At 34.7% G+C, this 26,793-nt stretch overlaps 1 protein-coding gene across 2 annotated transcripts in view; it reads left to right on the top strand.

The window, feature by feature from the left end:
• Positions 1-26,793, top strand: part of TBC1D5 (TBC1 domain family member 5) — a 534,765-nt gene that overhangs the window by 21,262 nt on the left and 486,710 nt on the right. For both annotated transcript variants that reach the window (XM_058553679.1, XM_058553690.1), the window contains exon 2: positions 22,344-22,406. The gene's annotated coding sequence lies outside the window, so the exon portion shown is untranslated. The remainder of the gene's footprint in view (positions 1-22,343; positions 22,407-26,793) is intronic.

Raw genomic sequence — 26,793 nt, 5'->3', positions numbered from 1 at the left:
TAACCTAGTCTTGTAGATTATGGAACGCTCTCAGGAGTTGGGAAACTTGAACTGAGCTGGAAAGGACTGATCAGAACTGGTAAAGAGAGGTGGAAGGGATGCCACTGGAAGGAGAAGCTTGTGCAAAGGCTCAAAACCTGAAAGAGCTTAAAGCATGTGCAGGAAATTTCAATCACTGTTGCCTGGAGCATCAAGTTTGGCTCATAAAATGGAACTGGGGAGCCAGGCAGAGGCCAGATAGGGAGCTACTGAAGATGTAGTGGAGTGGCCTGATTATAACTTGGTTTTAACTGTACTTTTCCGGAAGTATGGAAGATGAGTTTAGGAGGGTGCCATCTAGAGGTAGGAGACCTATTAAGAGGATATTACACTAGTCCAGGCAAGACAGGAGTGATGGGCATAAACTCTCAGAGGTGTCTTTATGTCTCAGAGTCATTCATTTCATCTAAGTGCTTCCTAGTGACTTCTCAATCCATGCCCCACTTTGATATACTCTTCTTTTATGTTATTTGAAAATTCAAAATAAATAATATAACTTTTAAAACAAAGAAATGGACAAAATGCTGTTTTGTTTTCAAATTACACATGCCTCTCTGGATATTCTGTTACTTGTTCTCCTTAAGAATCACTGACGCAGGGCTAGATACAGGAGTAAGTCACAGACCTTGCTCTCTAGAAGCAGGCATGGGAACCACTCACTAATCCTGATCTAGTATGCTCTGGAGTGCCGGGGGAGTTGCTTTGCTCTCTTGGAGCCAGGTGACTGCTGTGTTACTGAAGTGTTATGGGATGTAGTAATTTCCTGTAGAAATTTCCTTGGGAAAAATTTCCTGTATTCCTTAACGTAGCTTCTGATATTGAAGAGTGACAGATTTGCAGTGTGACATTTAATTTTAGTAAATATATCTTTTAAAATACCAAAATCCTGCATTTGAATAAGATCCACTTTACACATTGATTTTAATGTATATTCTCTAATTTATTCTGATAATAAACGTGAGATAGGTGTTAGTGCTGATTTCTTTCTTTTTTTCTTTACACACTCCAGTCTGGTTGTCTTACTCAAACTCTAGTAGGATTTCTACTATATTATAGATGAGGAGGACAGAATTTTTGTCCTCAAGAAGCCTATAATCTAATGGGGGTCAACAGACATTAAGTCATAATACAAGGCCTAAGAAATAAGTTAAATAGAAATATACTGTAGTGGGGGAATTTAGAGGAAGGAGATATTTACTGTATTTTATTGTGTCTAAAGCATGTATTTTTTCCATAATTTTAACATTTCTAAAATTGGCAGATGTCTTACAATTTGATGGCATCTTAGACTTGAGGAAAAGTGTATTTTGAGAGAATAATAAAGGCACATAGGTCTTGGAGGATTAGGAATTTATTTTTAAGTGGGGAAAGTTTTAAGAAAAAGCACCCTGGCGAGAAAGCCATCGTGTGCTTAAAGAAATGACAAGTGCTTTTGGGAGGCTGACATTTAAGGCTCAAGAATGACATAAGAAGTGACATTAGGTGGGTGGGTTGAATCAACTTTATAGGAGATTTTGAAAATCAAGCTGTGGAGAAGTGGAATTTTATTCTGTAGTGAGTGGCAAGCTACTGAAGGGTTTTGAGAAGGGGAAAGTATGGTACATATTACATTGTGAATTTCTTGACCTGTATTTGGGAATATAATGCTATATTGAAGAGAAGAGGAATTGAAGGAAGAGAAATTGTGCTGTTTTGAGATAATGACTATTAATTGAAAGGAAAAGAGGGGCCGGCCCTATGGCTTAGTGGTTAAGTGCGCGTGCTCCACTACTGGCGGCCTGCGTTCGGATCCCGGGCGCGCACCGACACACCGCTTGTCCGGCCATGCTGAGGTGGCGTCCCACAGACAGCAACTGGAAGGATGTGCAGCTGTGACATACAACTATCTACTGGGGCTTTGGGGAGAAAAGCGGGGCAAAAAAAAAAGAAAAAGGAGGAGGATTTGCAATAAAAAACAAAAAAAAGAAAGGAAAAGAAAGAAAGATCTTATGGAGGTAGAAACTGACCAAAATTGGCAACTGACTGAATGTGAAAGATGGAATAGGTGGTGAGGGAGACATACCAGAGTTACTGGGTTGAGAGACTAGGACCTGTTAGCCGAGACAAAGTGTGTTGAGCTGGGAAAATGAATTTGAACTTTGTGACTGACATGACTCCTTCTGTCATGCATGTAGCAGAAAGTGGGGAAATTCAGGTCTGGAGGTTAGGAGAAAGGTCAGGGCTGCTGAGAAAGATTTAGGGGATATCAGCTAAACAAGTTTATAATTGAATACATTTCAGGAGATGAGACCCATGAAAAGAGTAAAGGGAGAATATTAGCGAGTGAGAGGGAACTATATATTTTAACAGCTTTATTGAGATAAAATTCACATGGCAAACAAACTATTTATTTAGAATGTATAGTTCATTGGCTTAAGATATTCACAGAGTTGTACAATTATCACTAAAATCAATTTTAGAATATTTTCATCACCTCCAGAATAAACTGTACAGCTTAGCCATAGGCTTTACCATTTCTGCCAAAAAAAAAGGCTGTTGGAATTTAGGTAGGGATTTCATTGAATCTGTAGATCACTTTGGGTGGTATTGACATCTTAACAATATTGTTTTCCTACCCATGAACATGGAATGTCTTTCCATTAAGGTTGACTTTTAATTTCTTTCAGCAATCTTTTGTAATTTTCAGTGTATAAATATTTCTCCTCCTTGGCTAAATTTATTTCTAGGTATTTTATTCTTTTAGATGCTTTTGTAAATGGAATAACTTTCTTAATTTCCTTTTTGGGTCATTCATTGCAGGTATATAGGAATGCTACTGACTTTTTTGTTTTGCTCTTGTACCCTGCAACTTCGCTGAAATTTTTTGTTAGCACTAGTGGCTTTCTTGAGGAGTCTTTGGGATTTTGTTTTATATATAGGATCATTTCACTGGTGAATAGAGATGGTTTTACTTCTTTCTTTCCCATTTGGATGGCTTTTATTTTTTTCTTGTCTAGTTGCTCTGACTAGAACTTCCAGTACATTGCTGAATTGCAGTAGTAAAAATGGGCATCGTAGTCTTTTTCCTGATCTTAGGTGGAAATAGTTCAGTCTTTGCCCATTGACTATGCTGTTAGCTGTGGATTTTTTATAAGTGCCCTTTATCATGTTGAGGAAGTTCCCTTCAATTCTAGTTTTTAAGTGTTTTTATCATGAAAGGGTGGTTTGGATATTGTTAAATATATTTTCTGATATGATTGTTTGGTTCTTTCCCCTTCATTCTGTTAATATGTATTACATTGACTGATTGTCTTATGTTGAATCATCCTTGAATTCCTGGGATAAATCTCACTTGATTATGGTGTATAATCCCTTTATTATGCTCTTGGATTCAGTTTGCTAGAACTTTGTTGAGGATTTTTGCATTTATATTCACAAGAGATACTGGTCTGTAGTTTTCTTTTTGTGTGATGCCTTTGTGCTTGCTATCAGGGTAATGCTGGCTTAATAGAATGAGTTAGGAAGTATTCCCTTGTCTTTAATTTTTTGGAAGAGTTTGAAAAGAATTGGTGTTAATTCTGTAAATGTTTGGTATAATTCACCAGTGAAGCCATCTGGTCCTGGACTTTTATTTGTTGGGAGGTTTTTGATTACTGATTCAATTTCTTTAGTATTTAGATTATTGAGATTTTTCTCTTTTTTCTTGAGTCAATTTAGGTAATTTGTGTTTCTAGGAATTTGTTCATTCATCTAGGTTATTTAATTTGTTGGCATACAATTATTCACAGTATTTTCTTATAATCCTTTTTATTTCTCTAAGATCTGTAGTAATGTTTCCACTTTCATTTATGATTTTAGTTATTTGTCTCCTTTTTTTGTTCTTTTTTTCTAGCTAAAGTTTTGTCAGTTTTATTGATGGTCTCAAAGAACAACTTTTGGTTTTGTTGATTCTCTATCGTATTTATTTTATTTATCTCTGATCTTTATCATTTCTTTCCTTCTGAAAGCTTTGGGTTTAGTTTGCTCTTGTTTTTCTCAGTCCTTGAGGTTTAAAGTTAGGTTATTGATTTGAGATCATTCTTCTTTTTCATGTAGGCGTTTACAGCTCTAAATATCCATCTGAGCACTGCCCTCACTGCATCTCATAAATTTTGATATGTTGTGGTTTTGTTTCCATTCATCTCTTAATTTCTGATTTCCCTTGTGATTTCTTCCTTTACTGATTGACTGTTTAAGACTGTATTAATTTCTACATATTTATGAAATTTCCTTCTGTTATTGATGTATAACTTTGTTCCATTGTGGTCAGAAAAGATATTTTGTATGATTTTAGTCTTTTTAAATTATTGAGACTTGTTTTGTGGCATAGCATATGGTCTTTTCTGGAGAATGTTCCATGTGCACCTGAGATGAAGGTGTATTCTGCTATTCTGTTTAATGTTCTGTAAATGCCTGTTAGGTCTAGTTGGTTTATGGTGTTGTTCACATCCTCTGTTTTCTTCTTGATCTTCTTCCTAGATGTTCTAAACATTATTGAAAGTAGGGGATTGAAGTCTCCAACTATTATTGTAGAACTTTTTATTCTTCAGTTCTGTTGAATGTTCTCCATTTATAGTTAATTACTGATAAGGAAGTGCTTCTGCCATTTTGTTTTCTGTATGTCTTATACCTTTTTTGCCCCTCATTTCCTCCATTACTATCTTTTTTTGTGTTTAACTGATTTTTGTAGTGAACTGTTTTGATTCTCTCCTTATTTCTTTTTGTGTATATTTTGAGATATTTTCTTTCTGGTTACCATGAGGATGACTGTTAACATCCTAAATTTATAACAGTCTGGTTCAAATTGATACCAACTTAACTGCAATAGCATACAAATCTCTGCTGCTGTTAACACCTCTGTTTTTCCACCCTTTATGTTGTTTTGTCACAAATTACATCTTTATACATTGTATATCAGTAACACAGATTTATACATTTTTTAATGTATTTGTCTTTTAAATCTTATAGGAAATAAAAATGAGATTACAAATCAAAAATACAATAATAGTGGCCTTTATATTTGCCCATGTGTTTACCTTCACTGGAGATCTTTATCTCTTCATATGGCTTTGAGTTACTTTCTAGTTTTTCACTTAGACTTAAGGATTCCCTTTAGCATTACTTGTAGGACAGGTCTAGTGGTAATAAACTTTGTTAGCTTTTGTTTATCTGGGAATGTGTTAATTTCTCCCTTATTTTTAAAGGACAGTTTTGCCAGATATAGAATTCTTGGTTGACAGTTGTATTAGGCAGGATTTTCCAGAGAAACAGAACTAATAGGGGGTGTGTGTGCATGTGTGTGTGTATGTGTATATATTTATTTATTTAGTGGTCAATTTACTGTAAGGAATTGGCTCGCGTGATTATGGAGGCTGAGAAGTCCCAAGAGTTGGCAGTCGGCACGCTGAAGACCCAAGAGAGCAAATGGTGTAGTACCAGTCTGAGTCTGAAGGCCTGAGAACCAGGAGAGCCAATGGTGTAAGTTCTAGTCTGAAAGTTGGCAAGCTGGAGATCTGAGAAGAGCCAATATTTTAGTTTGAGTCCAAAAGCAGGGAAATACCGAAGTCCCAGCTCAAGGCAGTCAGGCAGGAGGAGTCCCTTCTTAGTTCTGTTTAGGTCTTCAATTGGCTGGATGAGGCTTACCCACATTATGGAGGGCAGTCTGCTTTACTCAGTCTACCAATTCAAATGTTAACCTCAGACAGAAGCCCCCTCACAGATACATCCAGAATAATGTTTGGCCTAATGTCTGGGCACCCTGTGGCCCAGTCAAGTTGACACATAAAATGAAGGTTTTTTCTGTCAGTACTTAAACATGTCATCCCACTGCCTTCAGGCCTCCATGGTTTCTGATGAGAAATTGGCTGTTAATCTCATTGAGGATTCCCTGTACATGACAAATCACCTCTCATGCTGCTTTCAGGAGTCTCTTTGTCTTTGGGTTTTAGCAGTTTGATTATAATGGGTCTCAGAGTTTATCCTCAGAGTTTATCCTACCCAGTTGTTCACTGAGCTTCTTGGAATTGTAGATTCATGGCTTTCGTCTAACTTGGGAAGCTTTTTGACCTCTTCAAATGTTTTCTGTCCCTTTTCATCTCTCTTCTCCCCTTGGGACCCCCATATTGCCTATGTTGGTCGGCTTGATGGTGTCCCATCAGGTCCCATAGGCTATGTTCACTTTTCTTCATTCTTTTTTTCTCTCTGCCTCTCAGAACTCAATAAATTCAAATGTCCTGTCTTCAAGTTCACTGATTCTTCTTCTGCTGCTAAAATTGCCCTTGAGACACTCTAGTGATTTTTTTTCATTGCAGTTGTGCTTTTCAGTTTCAGAATTTCTGTTTGGCTCCTTTTTATAGTTTCTATCTGTTTATTGATACTTTAATTTTGTTTATACATCACTTTTCTGATTTGTTTTTGTTCTTTTTCATGTTTTCTTTAAGCTTTTTGAGCATATTTAAGACTGTTGTTTTAAAGCCTTTGTCTAGTAGGTATGGTGTCTGGACTTCCTCAGGGACATTCCTGTCAATTTATTTTCTTTTGAATGGGCCGTATTTTCCTATTTCTTTCTATGCCTTGTGATTTTTTTGTTGACAGCTGGACATATGAATGTTACAATGTGATTACTTTGTAAATCCTAGTCATCCTCTTTCTCAGGGTTTGATGTTTTTTTGATTGTCGAAGGCTGTAATAGTCCATTTGGTTTAGTGATTTTCCCAAACCATTTTTTCAAAGACTTTATTCCTTGTCATGTTTGGTCGGTAAATTTTCTCTGTTCCTTAGCTTGTGTTCAGCTGGTGCTTTGACAGAGATTGCCTTGAATGCCAGGAGCTAAAACAAAAACAAAAAAATGCTAAACAAATAGAAGAATACCTCTCCTGGTCTTTGTAGATTGGCTCTGTGCCGGGACAATCCTTCAGCACTTAGCCAGGCTTGCACTGAGCCCAGTGATCAGTCCAAAGTAGAAGCTTAGAGATTTCTCAGGTCTTTTCTGAGCACGCTTCTTGCTGTGGGCATGTATGTTGTCTTCTAAATTCCCCTCTGTACTCTTATTAATTTGTCAAAGAAATTCTCCCCAGCTTTTGCTCCTATGCCTTAGTGATCTGTTATTTGTTTAGACAGTAATCTTTTGTCCTGGGCTTCTTTATGTTGTTAGTTCTGCTTGCTGTGTTTTCAAATGACTGCTGCTTTTCTAGCCTGAGTTCTGAGTTACGTGAAACAGAGATGAGCACCTTGCATCAGGTAGCCCCCAGACAGGTTAGAGCAGACATACATACTAATCTGTGAATAAGGTCTGTTCTGCTCTTTCTGGAACGAGGGACCCAGGTCCCACACTGGGAATGCAGATTAAGGCTGCCACTGTGCCTGGTAAGGGATGGGGCTAAGGAGTGTAAAAACACCACAAAGCTTGCCTATGGTTTTGAAATTGTCTTTATCTTGAATCAGTATTTGCTTGGTTGTTGTAAACCTTTAACTGTTTTCCATAATTTTAGCAAAGTTGGTTCTGACAGTTACTGCTTGTTTTTTGATGTTTCTCTTGGGTGAGAGAAATTGGAGCTCCCTACTTTTCCGTTTTGCTGACTTCTCCTTGTGGTTTTGATTTGCATTTCCCTGATGGCTAATGATATTGAGCATCTTTTCATGTACTTATTGGCCATTAGTATATCTTTTTTGTCCTTTTTTTTTTTCTCCTTTTTTTCCCCCCAAAGCCCCAGTAGATAGTTGTATGTCATAGTTGCACATCCTTCTAGTTGCTGTATGTGGGACACGGCCTCAGCGTGGCCGGAGAAGCGGTACATTGGTGCGCGCCTGGGATCCGAACCTGGGCTGCCAGTAGCGGAGCGCGCATGCTTAACGGCTAAGCCACGGGGCCGGCCCTAGTATATCTTTTTTGGAGATTTGTTTATTCAGATCCTTTGCCCAATTTTTAATTGGGTTATTTGTTTTTCTATTATTGAATTGTAAGAGTTCTTTATATATTCTAGAGACAAATCCCTTATCATATATGTGATTTAGAAACATTTTCTCCCATTCTATGGGTTGTCTTTTCACTTTGTTGAAGTGTTAAGTTGTCCTTTGAAGCACAAAAGCTTAAAATTTTGGTGACATCTAATTTACTTCTTCTTTTGTTACTGTGCTTTTGGTTTTATAGTCATTAACTATCCATATTTAAGGGACAGGCAGAGAAAAATGAGTAAAGAAAACTGAGAGGTCAGAAGAGAACCAGGAGAGGATTTTGTCAGATAAATCAAGTAAAGGGAGAGGTTTAATTCAAGAGTGGTTAATTGCATCATATACTGCAAAGGGAATCTGATGAAAAACAAGAGCCATAGGAGAAGCATAAAAGGTAGTCTATCAGGAATGGTTTTTGTCACTGGAAATGGAGGCTGGTGTATTTAGGCACTGGTAAGCTGGTATCTGGTATCAGAATGATCATTGGGTATTATATTTACATATTTGACTTTTGAATGCTGATTCCAGGAGTTGGTGAATTGTGGTGTGGAATTATGGTTAGGTTTCTCTTTGTTGCACTCCATTATACTTGTCGCTGTTTTCCCTTGGTGGTGGTTGTAGATGTTTTTTTGTGATATCTGCTTAGCCTAGGCCCCTCTTGTCTGAGAAGTGATACCTCTACTTCAGGAGTGGGCCTCTGCAGCTGTGTTTGTAATTGGGGTCCTCATATTCCTGATACATAGCTGTTGAGACCATGGGTAGACCTCTGTGCTAAATTGAGCTAAGCAGTTTTTCAACAATTTGGAATTGTTGGAAGGCAAATATGCAATCTGTTGGGCTTTTCTTCTAGAAAGATGTGTAAAACGGACTGGGACAGCCATGGTTAGCCTATGGTAGAGAAACAACAAAGGGGATTAATGTGTGGAGAGCAAAATGAAGCCCACTCAAAGTAAGAGACAGTTTAGTTCCAGAGAGTTATGATAGCTTCAGTTCTTGGCAGCTTTGTAGTTTGTTATTTCCAGCCCATAATTATGATTCCTGCTCATCAGTTCTGTGAGATACCTTTATTTCTTTATTTAATATAAGTTTTCACTTTGTGCTAAGCAACTTTGTGTAAGTTTCTGTTATTGGCGCCCAGAGAACCTTTTCTAAGACAGTGGCACATTGAGGTGAAAATGTTCTCTGAGAAAAGGGAAGGGAGAAGACAGTTTCCTATGAGATGTTTATATAGCTTTAACCTGTGATGCTGGGTGGTGACGGTCAGAATGGTGACTTGTGCGTGTGATTACCTGTGATCTGAACTTAAACAATGAAAAACACACGCTTAATTAAGTTCCTTGGTACTGACTTTCTAATTCAAATAACTTGTCTTTGAAAATAATGAAGTAAAAATAATTTAGTATCATCTGTAAAATGAACATGCACATAACCTGTGACATAATTCCCTTTCTAGTTATGTGAGAAAAACTCTTGGATTTGTGCACCAGGAGATGTGTTCAAGAATGCTTTGTAGAAGCATTTTTTGTAACAGCAAAAACCTGGAAATACTCAAATATACATCAGTAGGAGAAAGGATGAACAAGTTGTGGCATATTCATGCGTTGAAGTGTATATAGCATATTCATGCGTTGAAGTGTGTATAGCATTGCAGATGAATGACCTGCAGCCACTTGCACCTACATTGGTTATCTTAGAAACATAATATTTAGTGAAAAGATGTTTAGTGTTTCTTCACTGAAAAATACATATAGTATGATACTATTTTTAATGAGGAACTTCAAAACAAGGCAAAAACTAAACAACATATTGTTTACTTATACATAAATATAGGGTAAAACATTAAGGAAAGGTAAGGGTATGATTAAGAAAAAATTTAGGATGGTGGTTTCCTATGTGGGACGTGGGGCAGAAGGTTAGAATTGGGGAGGAACACACCAGAAGCTTAAAGATATTGGTAATATTCCACTTCTTAGGTTCAGAGACAAATTTATCATATTCATTTTATTATTGTGCTTTATAATATGTATTGCATGTATTCTTTTACACATAGCAAATACTTCATAATACAAAGTTAAAAACTTTTATAAATGTTTAGTATAAAAATACTTTTTTTACATAAAAATAAGATTCATAGGAAAAAGTCAGCATTTCTAAAACTGAAACAATCCCTAGTCTTTTTAAATCCAGTGTGCTCTCCAGACTTCTCTCTGTATTTGCCTCATACCACCTTCTCAGGCCCCAAATCTTAGGGTTACTTTTGACTTCTTTATCTTCAGATTAATTTAATAATGTTAAGTGCTAGGGATATTGTAATAAACCTTATAGTAAGTATTTTATGAACAAATCAATGAATGAAGCAGTCTTTACCTTATCTTCTCCTCTCTCACAACATCAAGATGTTCAGCAAGTTCTTTATCTTCTTGTTGTTATGTCTAGGTTAATCTGTGTTTTCTGTTCGTAGGGTCTCTGTCTGAATTTCAGACCCCTACTTGCCGGCACTGTTCCTGTCTGCCCTTCCTGCCTGTATTCTTCCCTCTCCTTAGTTCATCCTTCTTACTGATATTGGATTAATCTTGCTAAAACACTGATTTGATCATTTTACACAGTTCCTCAGAAACCTTTAAGGATAAAATGTTGTGTTACGTATTTTTAGGTTGGGCAACAAGCTTCTACAATTTGGTTTTAACCAAGGGCCCACGCTCACTACTCCTTTCTAGGGGGACAGATACCTTTCTTACTGGCTGGTTGGCCTTGGGGTGAGTAGTGGGGGAAGTAGCCTGCCTGGATGTTCTTACTCTTCGTGCTGTCAATAGCCTTCAGACTTGCTCTGGCTTCAAGTATCGTAGCTTTTTGTACTTGGACCATTCTCAGAGAAACTCTTGTATTTTGCAGCAATTGTACTAGTTTCTTCTTTTTTTACTTTAGTTAAGATTTGTTTTCTGTCTTTCTATGGTGTTTCTCTCAGTTTCTGGTCTATCTTCTGGTTTTCTAGTCTGGTTATGGCTGGAACCATTATCAGTGGAATCATCATTTCAGTGTGCCACTGTCTTACACAAGGTTCTTTGGATGCCAATAACAGAAACTCATACAAGACTGCTGAGCCCAAAGTAGAGTTTTTATTAAAAAGCAACAAAGGTATCTTGTAGAACTGGTGAGCAGGAATTACATTTGATCTTTACAGGGGGCTGGAAATCAGGAACTACACATTTCAGGTACAATTTCTGTGGATTTGGTATGAGATCAGGAGGCTAGAATGTGTGTGTAGTTCACCATCTTGATTCAGTCTGATTCCAGCTTTAGAATCAATAGATTCTTTTACATATAGAAGGTTTGGTAATATATGTTTCCATTGTGAATGTCCAATTGTATATCTCTAGCCTACTTTTATAGAGACCACCATTTAGAAATGTAAGAGTGATGAGCATTCCATAAGTGATGATATCAATTGAAATATTTCAAGTGAGTTATTAAAACTCTTTGTATGATCCTGAAAGTTTTAAGAAATATGGGCCAAGCATCATAATTTTGAAGCTTCTGGGAAAAATACGTTTTATAAAGTTAGAATTAATTCAGTACACTAATACTAATATGCATCAATGTCAAGAAAAGATTGCCTAGTAGAAAAAAGGCAAAGTAAAATAAAGAGGAAGGAATATAATGTAGGTCACTTCCCCCATTTAAACTTAGGGCTTTTGTTATAATTTCTTAGAAGTGGCACGTGTGTACCACTTACATTGGCAATGGCAATTTCCTTTTGGAAAATTAATGATTTATTTTATTGGAAAAATTTAAATCGTCACATATTATCAAGTTTCGGCAAGAATATTTGGAAACCAGTGGTCCTATATGCTGATGGGAGTATAAATTGATACAGCTATTTGGAGAACAGTTGGGCAGTATTCAGTAAAATGGAAAATATATGTACAACCCAGAAATTCTACTTTCATATAGACCTTAGAGCAGTGGTTCTCAAAGAGGGCAGTTTTACCTCCCAGGGGACATTTTGCAATGCCTGGACAGTTTTGGTTGGCACACCTGGTGAGTATTATCGGCATCTAGTGGATAGAGATCAGGGATGCTGCTAAACATCCTACAATTCACAGGACAGACCTCTCCACCATAAAGAATTATCCGGTCTGCAATGTCAGTAGTGCTGAGGTTCTGAGAAACCTTGCTTTAGAGCACAAAGTTCACGTGTTCTTATATGTGAACATGGAGACTTGTTCAAGGATATTCGTTAAAGCATCGTAATAGTGCAAAATTAGAAACAACCTAAACGTCCATCAGTGGAAGAATGGATAAATAAAACATGGTGTGCATATGTGATTCAGTACTTAATAGTAGTTAAAAGGAATGAAGTATAACTATCTGTATCCATAGATCTCAAACATAATGTTGAATGGAAAAAAAAAGCAAGTACTTTCAGTATGATACCATTTATGAAAATTAAAAAAATACACAAAACACAATGTTATTTAAATATGTAAATAAAAATGCATAAAATTAGGAGGCTACATGCCAGTTTCAGATAGTAGCTTCTAATGAGGAGGTGAGAAGAGGGGAATAGCACTGGGGGTGGTGAACAGTGGACTTTATCTCTAGTTGTTTTTTCATAAATATACATAAAGTAAAGCAAATATGGTTTCATATTTATGTGAATTTGAATGCATAATGTGAATGCCATTTGTTGTAAGTTCTGGTTGGTGGGAACATGGATATTTGTAATACTGTTTATTTTTTTTTATAGTTCTAAAATTTCTCAAAAAAAAGCTCATCCATGAATTCCATTCACAGCTTTATCTGCATTTGGATTTCATAGTATTTAGTACAGCGTGCACTTTCTTTTTCATTTCTTCCTGTCTAGGAAGTTAACTTTGCTTCTTATGGAGTGAAGTGTAACTATTTTTATGTATTCATTGTTTGTTTAGTTTATGTGTATAGTTGTTGAGAAGCTGTATTGAGTGACATTAGCCACTAAATTTGTGCTTAATTCACAGAAGTGAAAGCTATCATAAAGAACTCCCAACAAATTTTTATTTTACCTGATTTTTGTGTATTAGAATATATAGAAATAATTGGGCCTTCAGCAGAAACATGAAATATTTCTCCTTTTTAGACATTTTGTTACATTGATTTTTTTATTGTTGTTCTAAAAGTGTTTGATGATAGTAGTTTAATCTTTTCAGTAACTATTCACGAAATTAGATTTAGATCTCTAAGTTGATTCTAGGAACTTTACCCATAAAATATACTTTAAAATCTCAACTAACATTTTCTGAATAAGTTATACTTCACTGTGAAAATTAAATGTTATTGAAGAGAGAAAATAGATCTTATGGCATAGCCAATATATTATTTTCAGAACACAAGGATCAATTTTCATGTCATAAAATATATTGACAGTAAAATAAAGTGGAGGTAGTGCATGACCTGTAATTTTTTTCTTAAAGTGATATAAAAATGTGTCCCAAATACAGTGTAATTAAAAGTTATAATAACTTTTCATGATATCTTGGAATTTAAATTATGTCAAATTAAATAACTTAGATTAAAATTGCATTTATAATTATGTAGAAGTTTATAATTTTTAAACAAAAAAAATTTACCAAAAATTATCCCAAAGTTTAGAAAACCCTCTAATTTAAATTTAAAAACTTAAAATAACCTTTAGTTAATGATTTTTATTTACCTTTGTTAAAACTTAAATGCAAAAATAATAACATATATCTCTTTACATGTAAATGTCAATCTAATCAAAAGGTGACTGAAAATTAATGACTTTATTTAAAAAAATACAGTTCTTAAAATTTGAGCTTAGATCTAATTTTTTTTGTTAAAGGATTTTATACAAATTATAAGAATGGCTTAATTATAAAATTCATAAAGATAATTTAAATTCAGAATATTTAATTTAAGATAATTTAAACTCAAATGTATAATTATGAATAGTTATGACTCCTAACTATATAGGATTTGAAATAAGTCATATAACGTTTTTAGATAATTTTCATAATTAGTTGAGAACAAGGCATGAACTATCTCCATTTGATTTTCTTGCTAATATTTGCAATTTAGTACTAGAGTTAATCCTTAATTGCTGAAAAAGAGTTATCTATAATGTGGTTGCCAATTATTTTTCTATAATACAATATGCAATAAATTTTAAAAATGCACTATTCAAGAAATAAATGTTGGTTGAAAAGTTTTAAACGAATAGCTTACTAGTGGGGTGGGGGGTGTGTGTGTAAAGGTGGGGAGTTGATTCTTTGGTGGATTCAATGTTTATGGAAAGGAATAGTGATTAAACCTAGAAACTTATTAGAATTAGCTTTCCTTCAAGTATAAAATATATGCTCCTCCAAAAAAGGCTTGAGGTTCTGGTTTGAGCAGAAGGGTGAGACCCTTCAGCTGTACCCGTTATAGTGCTGGATATCTGAAGAAGTAGTATAAAATGGTGCATTCTTTTCAAGTTGAATTTTAGTGAGATTTTATGGAATGGGCAAGAATGAACACAGTTATTTTAAAATAAGACTCAATGCTAAAGAAAATTAATGATTACTATTAGCAATTTTGAGTTCTATTTCCAACCCCCATATATATGATTTCATTGTCTATTGGGGCACTTACTAGGGTGTTTTGGTAGGAAAGCTCGTGATTTTCTGACTTAGACTGTTCTTCTTCAGATATTAGTGATTTTAGCCTTTATTTCCCCCCAATTTTAATCTATTCCATATGTTTATGGTAGAGAATTTTGGCTTTGTGGCTTGTTTTATGAATGAAGTAAAAAAATCTTTGCAGTTTGCTTTTACTTAAAAATATATTGTAAAAGTACATTAACTTTTAGTGTTATCTAAAGGACCTGTTCCTCAGCTTTTCCAAATAGCTTGAACTTTGAATTCTTCATGGTTAAGTATGGATGACAGTTTTGCCTTGCTTGGCCTTTGCTTACTTTTACCTGATGGAAGTTTCAATCACTCTGCCCCGTTTCTTTCTACTTAAATTCTTTTTCCATAGTTAGAGGTAGCACCATATAAATCTTATTAAGATGCAATAAGTAATTGAGTTAAAAAAATCTTGCTGAATTGTTTGAATTTGGTGGCACTGAATCAAATAGGTTAATATATCATTTCATTTAGTTTATTTGCTATGCATGCCTAATGATTGTCCATTCAATTTCATGTGATAAAGAATGATGCTAAGAAGCAGCTGTTGATTAGATTTTGGATATCTTTTTCTCTTTATATTGTTACATTCGATTTACGTATCTTTTCTTGTATATTTTTTAATGCTGTTCACCATGTTCTGTCACTTTCTAAGCTTTCAGCCATTATTATCGGTTCTATAAAACCAAGATCCCATAAGGATCTGTGATGCTTCAATTAGATGTGTGTCAAATATTTGAAAAATGACCAAACATTTACACAGATAATAGTTACAATTCTTAGGAGATGTGATGCCGTAATTTCTCTTTTGCCAAATAGGTTTGAATTTACATTTGATTTCTGCTCGATGTCTGAGCAGGGTCTTTTAAATGGACTGCATTTAGAAATAAAGGAATCTGTTGTGCTTCGAGGATTTGATAGGTAAAGTATGCTAAAATAGCTCACCTCACATTGAAAAGGACCGTTAATGGAAATTGGAATCCTGTTCCTTTCACTATAATTGAAAATATATTCAGCCTCTGCTGATATGATTGTAATTTTTTTTCATAAAGTTACACATTAAAAATAACTCTAATAAACTAAACAATTTTGGCAGTATGGACAGAGTGTTTCCACTGGGAGAGGAAATCATTAGCTCTTGAAACTTGGTCTCTAATAACTTTCTTTACTAAGTCCCTTTGTGTCTCTCTTGTTTATTTAGAGTACTTGGTTTTTTAAAAAAAATGCTAGAAAATGCTGGTCTGGGATTGTGTTGCAGTAATTGTGGTGGATGTAGCCTCTGCACTGCTAAGGAGTTACCCATGTGTTTACCTGTATCTTTACTCTCTGTTTTTTCTTGCACCTTACACTGTCCATCTACATCTTCAATTAGTTGGGAAATTTTCAACCATGATATTTGAATATTACCTATACTCTCTTTTCTCCTTTATATTCTTTTCTAATCTTGATCTGTTTTGTGTTTTAGATCATTGTTACTCAAAGTGTAGTCTTCACATAAGTGCTGGTCTTCAAACCGATTTTATTGATCTGTGATGAATTACGGCCAGAAATTCAAAGTAAGCATTTAGAAACTTTTGATAGCAACTTGATATTACCATGGCATCTTTTTTTTTTTTGAGGAAGATCAGCCCTGAGCTAACATCCATGCCAATCCTCCTCTTGTTGCTGAGCTAACATCTGTGCCCATCTTCCTCCACTTTATGTGGGACGCCGCCACAGCATGGCCTGACAAGCGGTGCGTTGGTGTGCGTCCGGGATCCAAAACCCGGGCCGCCGACGCAGAGCGCACGCACTTAACCTCTACGCCACAGTGCTGGCCCTACCATGACAACTAAGCACATGATGTTTTTAAAAGGAAATTCACTTTTATTGCATTTTTCAGAAGTTTTTGTCTGCAATGGATTGGCACTTTTAAAATCTATTCATCATGGATAGTTTCAGAAGTATTTTGTTAAACATCTTTATTCTATTCTTTGTATCTCTTAACTACTCATAGGTGTTTTCTTTGTCTCCCTGAACTGCATTTTAGATAGGTTTTGAAAGTCTTTCTTTTCATTTACTAATTCTTTCTCTATTTATATTGACTCTGTTTAACTTTTACACTGAATTAAAAATTTTACCTGTGTTTTTTATTTCTTGAGGTTTTATTTAATTCATATATATATTTAAGCCTTTCTATTGCTTGAAACGTCCTTTTTGTATAATCTTTCCAATAATTGAAGAATCTGTAGTCTAATTCATACTGTCTGTTGTTTGTGTTGGCTCTCATTCGTTGTGTCTGGTATCCTTGTATTGTGATTTTTTTTTTTTTTTTGATTTGAGTAGAGTCTTTTGGAAAGTTGGATTTTTTGAGGCCTGGGTTGAAGTTACTGTCTTTCTCTGAGAATGTATTCGCTTATGCTTCCCCCGGATGTCTGGGGATACTAGCAGTTTAGGAGCACTTTAAATGATATCTTCATATGAGATTTATTGATTATGAAAGTAGTGTGAATTTAGTCTGAAAACCTTTGTGAAGGTTCCACTTTGTGATTACAGTGTTAAGAAATGATAAACCATTCGCGAAATGATAAAATTAGAGATGGAACACAGATTAGTGGTTGACAGGGGTTAGGAGTGGTGAGGGTGAGGGATGGGTATAAAGGGGTAACAGTAGGGAGATCTTGGTGATGGTTTTTTGCTGTTAACATGAGGGTGTAGCCCTTTGGAGAAACAGCTTTATGTAGGGGTTTCCTTTTGATAGACTTTAGAGTCTGTCTCCTGAGCCTTGTGTAGCCATCACAATGTAAAGTCAGTTTCCCCAGTGCTAGGCACGTACTCTCAGGATGAAAGCTGGTTTCTGCGTTTCCTTACTCTACGTTCATTTTGTTTGTAGCTTAGGTGGATACTGTCCTTCCTTGCTAGCTAAGTAGTTTGTTATAACAGATTTTGCTTCTGACTTTTAAAAGTGGTCTCTAATAGTATCTAGTCTGTCATACTGCTGGAAATCAATGTCTCCTCTATCTACAATTGAGTGTTATCCAGTATGTTGCTATTTTGTGCCTCGGCTCTCTTATATTTTTGTTATTATTATAACTATTTTGTTTATCTCTTTGATCTATCAGACTTCTCATGCAGGCCTAATCTACACCCAATTCTATTTTCTAATCTTGTTTCCCACTGTTCTTTCACTAGCCATATTATGGTTTATTAAAGATATCATGTATTGTAGCTACCATTCTTTTACTCATGTCATTCTGTCCTGTTTAAATGCTCTCTCTTCTTTTGACTCCAACTGCTCCTTCTGGCACTGTGGACATTTTGGGCTGAATAATTCATTTTTGTGGGAGACAATCCTGTGTATTTTAGAATGTTAGCAGCATCCCTGGCCTCTACCCACGAGGTGTGAATAGTACCTCCCATTTATGACAACCAAAAGTGTTTGCAGACATTGCCAAATATCCTTTGGGGGGCAATAATCCCCCATGGTTGAGAACCACTATTCTAGCCTTATATGAAATTAGTCTCAGTTGAAGAGCCTTCTCTGATTATCCCTGCCTGTGGCTTTTATCTTCTGGAGTTTCTGTAGTGCATATTGTCTGGATTGTACACTTGCCCCTTTTTACGTTTGGTTGTGAATTTCTTTCTCCATCTCCCTCCCTACCCTCTGTGTTAACGTGTGTGTATGTGTGTCTGTGTGTGTGTGTATCTGTCTTATTTTCCCAAGTTCTAAATGGTGGGTACCATATATTTTACTTTTTTGTTTGTTTGCTATTTTGGTCAGCCCTATACACTTGTTAGTAGTTTTAGATACATTAGTTGCTTGCTTTTTTCCTTATTTTTCCATTTTTAAATGGTAGTAATGCAGGTGTAGGAAATTGAATCACTCTAGAAAATGTGGAGAACTTGGAGGTGTTCTAAATTTTGAGCCTCTGTTAATGGTATTTATGAGACTTGCAGATGACAGAATTAATACCCATGTAAGAATAGTGTATATACCCAGTAATAACTCTGGAAAATTCAAGACAGTGCAAGATAGTATCAAGATATAAGAGAGATGTAATTTCTGTTGGATGTATCCATCATGTTAGTAACCAGAAAAATGTGCAGTAGAGTAGAAATAAAAAAATAGACTGAGACCTATAGAAAGTGGAAGGATTTGTAGAAGCATGAAGTACGAATGATTAGTTCTACAGAGTGAGATGAGCGAAGTAATCAGTATGTCGGGCTAAATTGTTAGGAATGATGGATGTAGCATCTGGTTAGGAGTGACTTTTGTAAAGCTGACAAAATGGTATATGAAAGCTAGTAAGCTGAAAACAAGTTGGACACAGAGAGATTAGCTTCTTACTATCAATTTAAGAGAAACATGTATGTTGTGCCCCAATTGGGAAAGATACAGCTCAATTACAGATTTCTCCCCACTTTTTATTTTTGTTATCAGGAAGTTCCAACTAACAAAATAAATTGAAGCTTGAATCTAACTACTTTTATAAGGTGCTTTTCCTCATCTAGGCCAAAATCTTCATGAAAAATAATCGTAAGCATACTGTGTTCAGTGTAGAAAAATTAGAAAGTAATGAAAAGTATGGGGAAAATGAAAGTTAGTTACAGTTCCCAAAGCCTAAACCACTATTATCATTTGGGTTAATTCCATTCTCTTGATTTTGATATGGTGTCAGTCTCTCTCTCTCTCTATAGAGATATATGATGTGCCTTTATGTATATATAAGTATATACTCTGTGTGTGTATATGTATGTATTTGTATGTATGTACATTTATATAAAATAGAGGTTATTTTATATGAAATGTTTTATAGTCTGTTCTTTTTCATTTCGTATTATGAACATTTCTCCATATCAGTGAAATACTTAAAATGATATTTAGTGACTACATAGCATTCTATTCTGAGATTATCCCAAAATTTATTTAACCATTCACCTATTAAACATTTAGGATTTCAGAGACTGGCCCAGTGGTGCAGTGCTTAAGTTGGCACGCTCTGCTTCGGTGGCCCGGGGTTCGTTTGTTCGAATCCTGGGCACAGACCTACGTACCGCTCGTCAAGCCTGTGCTGGGGCAGTGTCCCACATAGAGCAGCTAGAAGGATGTACAACTATGACAAACAACTATCCTCTGGGGCTTTGGGGAGAAAAAAAGGAGGAAGATTGGCAACAGATGTTAGCTCAGGGCCAGTCTTCCTCAAAAAAAAAAATTTAGGATTTCTGTCATATATATACACACACGTACATACATATACATATACATATAATTTGCAGTGAACCACTCCATTGAAAAATTTTGAGTACATCTCCCATTTTCTTTGAAGATTTTAAGTACATCTTCCATTTTCATTTGACTCCACTGCATTCTACCTCTTGTAATTTGCCCTGCAAAATTCATTCTACCTGTCTTCTTTAGTAAAAGGAATCCTAATTTTATAGCTGAGCATTATCACTACAGTGTTGGAAATTACATTTCCTGTCCTCTCAAGTGGTTAGGTGTGGCTAAAGGACTAAGTTATGGTTTATATACTATAAGCTGAAATATAATATGAGAGTTAAAAGGGAGCAGGGTGGGCCTTTTTTTCCCTTTCTCCTGCTGCTGCCTGCAATGTGGATGTCTTAGCTGAAATTCCTATAGCCTTCTTGGAGTATGAAATGACTGAATAGAAACAGTATATGCTAGAGCAAAAAGATGGAAGGAACTTGGGTCCTCAATATTTGGAGCTGCCACATCAGCCTTTGTCTACTTTTGGACATTTATGTGGAAGAAATTTTCTCCCTTTTTTATTTTCGTCTCATTTGAGTCATTATATTATTATTATTTAAAAAATTTTTTTGGCTTGGGAAGGATATGACATAATCCTAGCTGATAAAGGGTACCATTGTTTAATGTTCTCTGTAGTAATATGATAGGTGAAATATAAGGAAACATGCATTGTGTCACGGTAGGTTCTAGATCCATGTTGAAACCCAAATCTACTTTCAGACTGAAGAGAGATTAGTTGGTATTGAAAGGAAAACACTTAAAATGATAAATAATTTCTGGAGCTCTTTGATAATTGTTGAATTTTGTTCTTGAGTGCTTTTAATAATTATCACATATATTATTTCAGAAAACGCTTGATAGCTTTTAGGCAAAGAAAAAAAAGGCAACCACAAACATTGAGGGTTGTATATTGTATCAGAATAATCCTTTCAAGCCCTATAAATTTTTAATATTATTAAATATCTTGGCTAGTCACTTGGACAAGGTCAGCTCATAAATGTGACTTTTAATGCTCTCATATTAACTTTATTGGAAGAATTTTGATAAATGAAATTTTTAAAAAATATTTTTTATAACAGTAGACTTTTTTTAGTATTCTACGAATATTATTCATAACTTTAGTGAAATAAGTGAAGGATACACATTTAAAAATATAATAAACTTTTTTTTTGAACAGTTTTAGGTTTACAGAAAAATTGAGCAGAAAGTACAAAGAGTTCCCATATATCCATTCTCCAAGGATACACATTTTTATCCATATTCTGCTGCATATATAAACAAAGACTTTACATCCGTGAACCAAATATGTATTATTTTTTAATAAGAAAACCATACACTAATATAACTCATTTTATTCTAACCCGGGGTTTCCCACCCTCAGCACTATTCACATTTTAGGCCAGATAATTCTTTTTGTGGGGGGCTATTCTGTGTGTCGTAGGTTGTTTAGCAGCATCCCTGATCTCTACTTACTAGATGCTGATGATACTTCCCAGTTGTGACAACCAAAAATGACTCCAGACATTGCCGAATGTCCCTTGGGAGGCAAATTTTCCCTGTTTGAGAACCATTGCTCTAACCAATTTATGATATTTTTGAGATTTGCCTTAATTTTTATGTTGGGCTCAAATTTAAGGGGTCTATAGCTCAACGAACCTTCATATAGAAGTTGCGTAGACAAAGTTAGAATCTTCCTTGCCACTTGGGGACTAGGTAGTATACATAGTCTTACTGGGTCTCAATTTCCTTGACTGTAAAATAGGTAAAATATTACCTAACTTGAAAGGTTGTTTTCAGAATTCATTGAGGTAAATTATAGAAAATACTTAAATTAATTTTAGTTTCTTTCTCTTCAAATGTGCTGTATTGTTGCATTTATTCCCTTAAATGTGTCAAAAACCCATTGCAAAGTTCTTATTTCTGTGGGAAAGGCTATCATAGTTGGGGATCTACTACTGATGGATTTCAAGAATACTATTCTGTGGGTGAATGAAAACTTTAAATAAATGTTAAATGAAGACTGATTTATGAGGTCAATTGTGTTTTGACTCTTTGTGGTGCTCTAATTAGATTGTCACTACATTCAAATTGTAACAGTTAAGTGATCTCATGTGTTCTTTCAAGGACTTTGAGCTTCTCAAATTGAGGATAGCATTAGATGTCAGCCAATCACTTTGTCCTTCGAAGTTTTTGTTTTCACATCTGAAATCCTGCCAACTGTGACAGCTTGTGTGTCAGCTCCAATAGAGGAAGCTGGCCTCTGTCAACTTGTACTTAGTCCACTGAAGACTTCTAAAAACTTGACATAGTTTACAACTAATAATGTCCACTTCCCATTGCTACTGTGTAGAATTACAAAACATTGTTCAATAGTGAATGAAATACCATCTGTAATAATTAAGGTTATTCTTATTCTACTCTTGCAGAAAATTTCCAAAGACTTGGTGAAGATAGGAAAATCATCAGAAAAACTGTAGTACTATTATACTGTAAGTATTGCTTTGAAAAAGAAGTGTAAGTTAAGAATGTTTTAAGTATCCCATTGTTTAGGGGAAAATATGTTAGGCAAAGATATTATATGTAAAATATAGAGGAGGATATATTATAATCATGTTAATAATTTATAAGAACTAATCCTACGCAGTCTTTTAAAAACGGAAAATGTGTTCTTATGTATTGAGATGAGGATTTTACCAATAGCATTGAAAAATATTTCTAATTCTAACAAAGATTGATCTAGTTTGTGTACATTTGCTTATTTAAAACTATCAGATTCCAGAAAATCATTGTAGTTTTGTAGGTTTGTGATTTGTTTGGGTGACTTATTGTTTAGGTTATTTTGCAGAATTATTTATTTGCTGATTTATTTATGTATTTCATTATTTATTTATTTGATTATTTAGTAAATTATTTATCTGATGAATTATTAATACATCTTCATGACATGCTTTAAATTATTTATAACTTAATTTTGAGTTTATTGCTTTTAGACGCTGCATTGTTACTGACTAGTTTTGATTTTTTCTTTGTGGTTCTTTAAAATTAAAGTATTAGCTCTAAGGCAAAAGTATATTCATTGCATTGCTCATGGATTTTTTTTTTCCAAGTAATTTATGGTAGAGGTAAAATTTCAGTATGCTTTATTTAGCTCTAAATTTACCTGTTTAGGGTTACTGGTGATAGAATGTTTGTGTGTTGTGTGCATACTCATTGTAGGGTCACTTACAAATTAATAATATGGCCTATAGTCTGTAAACTGAGGTTGAACATGTAAACCTCAGTCCACATTATCCTTTGTATCTCTAAAGGACAGGTCTGTATTTCTTACTTGCTTTAGAATAAGTAATGGTCTTAGTTATTTTATTTTATTGGCAAATCTATTTCACTACTGGAATATTTTTAGGAAAGTTCAGAGAAATGAAGTCCAACTTAGATTTGGATCCCTGAGATATAAATTTGACTAATGTAGCTTTTGTTTTTTTAAAATTTCCATTATATGTATATTTGGAAAACAGCATGCTGTTTATATAGATTTTTATATCAGTCATAGTGACATATTTATTTCATATCATATCTCTTACGGAAAGGTTTATACTACTTTATTTTAATGAACTAAAATGGACGTGGGTCTTTATAAATGCAAGCTATAGTTTCTCTGACTTTAGCTAATAATTCTCTTATGTAAAGTTTCCATTTTTAACCAAATATGGTATTTCTTCTTTCTTCTGACTGTTTCATAAAGTAGTGCAGTTATTAGGATTCTCTTGTTGAATGGGTTTTATGAATAGGTTAAAGTAGTTGTTTGGGTAAAAGAGTGTCATGTGCATAACATGGTCTCTATTCTGAGTGTGAATTACTGTGTACCTCACAGTTTTAATGTTTCAGAGAGAAGTAGCATTGTATATTTCAAGTTAGGATACTGTTGAAATATGGTGAAAATGACCTCTGTTAGACAGGTTTCACTATAGAATTGTAAATTATGCATATGTATACCCAAATTTCTTATTTTGAAATATTGAATATATGAATGTTTAATTGGAATATTGCTTTAGTATCTCCATATGCTTGCCTTAAAGGAAGTGGTTTCATTTGATTTATATACGTGGATTAAAAAATGTGTGTATTGTACATATCTGTGACTTTTCTTTTCTGGAGATGAACAACCACAGATACTGGTAGATAGAGAATTTTATTTTAAAATGTGCTTCAGTGTGCCAGTGTGGACTTCTTTCGAAGGAAAAAGCTGCCTTCAACATTCTACTGTATTAGTTGTCATGATAATATACCCAGCCCACACTATTAACATGTGTTTGTGAAGTACCAGCTATGTCATCCAAGTGACCTTTCCTTGGAAGATACGCATATGTGTGCACACACACATGCACATGTGTGAAATTTTCTCCTGACATCAAAATAATTTTTTAGGACTTGTTTTTTAAAAGAGACATTAATGGAGATTATCGTAATAATAGCTAGCATTTGTTGAGCACTTATTATGGGCAGGCATAGTGCTCATATCTTTTACATGGATTATTTGTTACTCATTGCAGTGAGGTAAGTACGGTTATTATTTTCGTTTTATGAATGAGGAAACAGAGACTTACAGATGTTAAGTAACTTGCTCATTGCCACACAGCTGACAGTAAATGATGGCGCTGGAATTAGGATTTATTTACTCTGACTCTCTAAGGTCTTTTCTTAGCTCATTACAGTTGGTATAATGTAGTTTTTAACGAGAGTTATTTTTTGTTATTTTAGAGAATGTAGTTATTTATATAGATTTAACTTGCTAAGTATATTCACTTTGCGTTTCACTTGGTCATCTTTTTTAAACAATAGGCAGTATTAGAGCTTCTTGAGTTTTCTGATTAGGTTCTTCTTGTAATCCAGTATAGTGGATCAGAATTATATACAAAAGAAGAATTTGTGCCTCAGGGAGATTGTGGGTTTGCTTGGTGGATGTTCAACGCTCACATCAGATCCTTTGACTCTTCAGCCCATTTCCAGGGCTCTGTTAGGTCAAATCTGATTTCTTTATAAAAATAATGGTATTTTCAGGGTTAGATAAATACATATTGTTAAAAGAATGATTAAGTGTCTGGTGCCTAAGCTTTTATGGAAATGTCCACAAGCATACTATTAAATTAACTCTAAATATAGTGTTTAATACACAGTTAAGCATTTTAACATGTTCATAAAAAGGAGAAGAAAGTAACCAATTGTAATTTTAGACACTTAAATGTAATTATTTAAAAGATTCTAGGGGGCCGGCCTGGTGGCGTAGTGGTTAAGTTCATGCACTCCGCTTCGGTGGCCCGGGGTTTGCAGGTTCAGATCCTGGGCGCAGACCTATGCATGACTTATCAAGCTATGCTGTGGCAGGCGTCCCACATATAAAGTAGAGGAAGATGGGCATGAATGTTAGCCCAGGGCCAATCTTCCTCAGCAAAAAGAGGAGGATTGGCAACAGATGTTAGCTCAGGGCTAATCTTCCTCACCAAAAAAAAAAAAAAAATTCTGGAGAGCCTCAGAGAGTAAGGAAAAACATGAATTTGGTGTGAGGCTAGGAGAAAAGGATCTTTTCCAACCCGGTTTGCTACGTGAAGACAAAGGGAAGCCTCCATCCTGGGTCTGAAACACAAGGACATCAGAAGATGGATGAGTGAGAGTTAGATATCAACAGAGTTTGGGTGATGTTGTATGAGTGCTTTCAGTAACTGCATCTGTCTGAATGGCAGGGTACTATGTGAATCACTCAAAGTTTTAAGCTAGATTTTTCAAGTAAATAATTACTGTTACATCATAAAATCTTCAAAACCCATGATTTAGGTAATATAAAGTACTGTAATAGCTAGGATGACCATATAATTTATCTTCCAGTTCAGAATAGTTTTGAGAGTGAAAGGGTGTACTGTAATATGCCAGGACAGTAGGTGTAAACTGGGACCTTCCTGGGCAAATTGGGACCTATGGTCACCCTAGTAATATCTCAAATTCCTATTGAGCAATTCTTAATAGTCTTATATAATGAATATTTAAGAAGAATGTTAATTTACATGCAATATCTTTAAAAATGTTTTATTTTATGATTAACTTTTCTTATGGCCGGTATTTATGTGGTTTTGTTAGCTGACCAAGGCAGTTTGTGGCTATGACTTTTATAAAGTGTGACTTCTGATGTTTTACACCTTTTGGAACCTATTTTCAAGGTGAAAGTAAAGAGAGATTACTATTGGGAATAGAAAGATAAGTATGGCAAAGTTGATCATAGTATAGTAGATAGTTCTAAAATTTTTCTTCGTATCATACATTACAGGATTTTTGTGCTTGTTTTGCTTTGTAAGTCTTCTAATTGATGGCATGTTTGACATTGTACTGAAAACTAATTCTATTTGTTATGCCTTCAGAATTTATAATTTTATGTTGGATGGTCTAGTGGTCTTTTTATTTTTCTTAAAAAAACCATATTACATGTCATATATATTGATAGGTTGGCAGTTTTGCCAAAACATTTTTGAAAACAGCTGTTTTCCCTTGGTGAAAATCTGGGAAAACAGGAATCTCTAGAAGAGAGTTGCTTAAACTTTTTTGTTTTTTCTATCATTATTTTTTTAATTCCCTCTTGACATGTATTTGTCTAACATGGCATATTACATTATTGAAATCACAATTAGATTATTAAATTTAGATTTCTAGTTTATTTGCATTTGGAGTATAGATGATTTGTTAAGTTGAACTAGGTGACCACACTGGCATATTTGTGTTTGAATGTACATTAAAAAGAAAAATTCTTATGCAATAATTCTCATTCATTCATCTGTATACTATCAGAACTCTTTTTGTTCAGAAAGACCTATCATGCCTGGTAACAAAGGT

This window comes from Diceros bicornis, chromosome 2, assembly GCF_020826845.1.
Source record: "Diceros bicornis minor isolate mBicDic1 chromosome 2, mDicBic1.mat.cur, whole genome shotgun sequence".
Classification (NCBI taxonomy): domain Eukaryota; kingdom Metazoa; phylum Chordata; class Mammalia; order Perissodactyla; family Rhinocerotidae; genus Diceros; species Diceros bicornis.
This window is presented reverse-complemented; position numbering and strand designations above follow the sequence as displayed.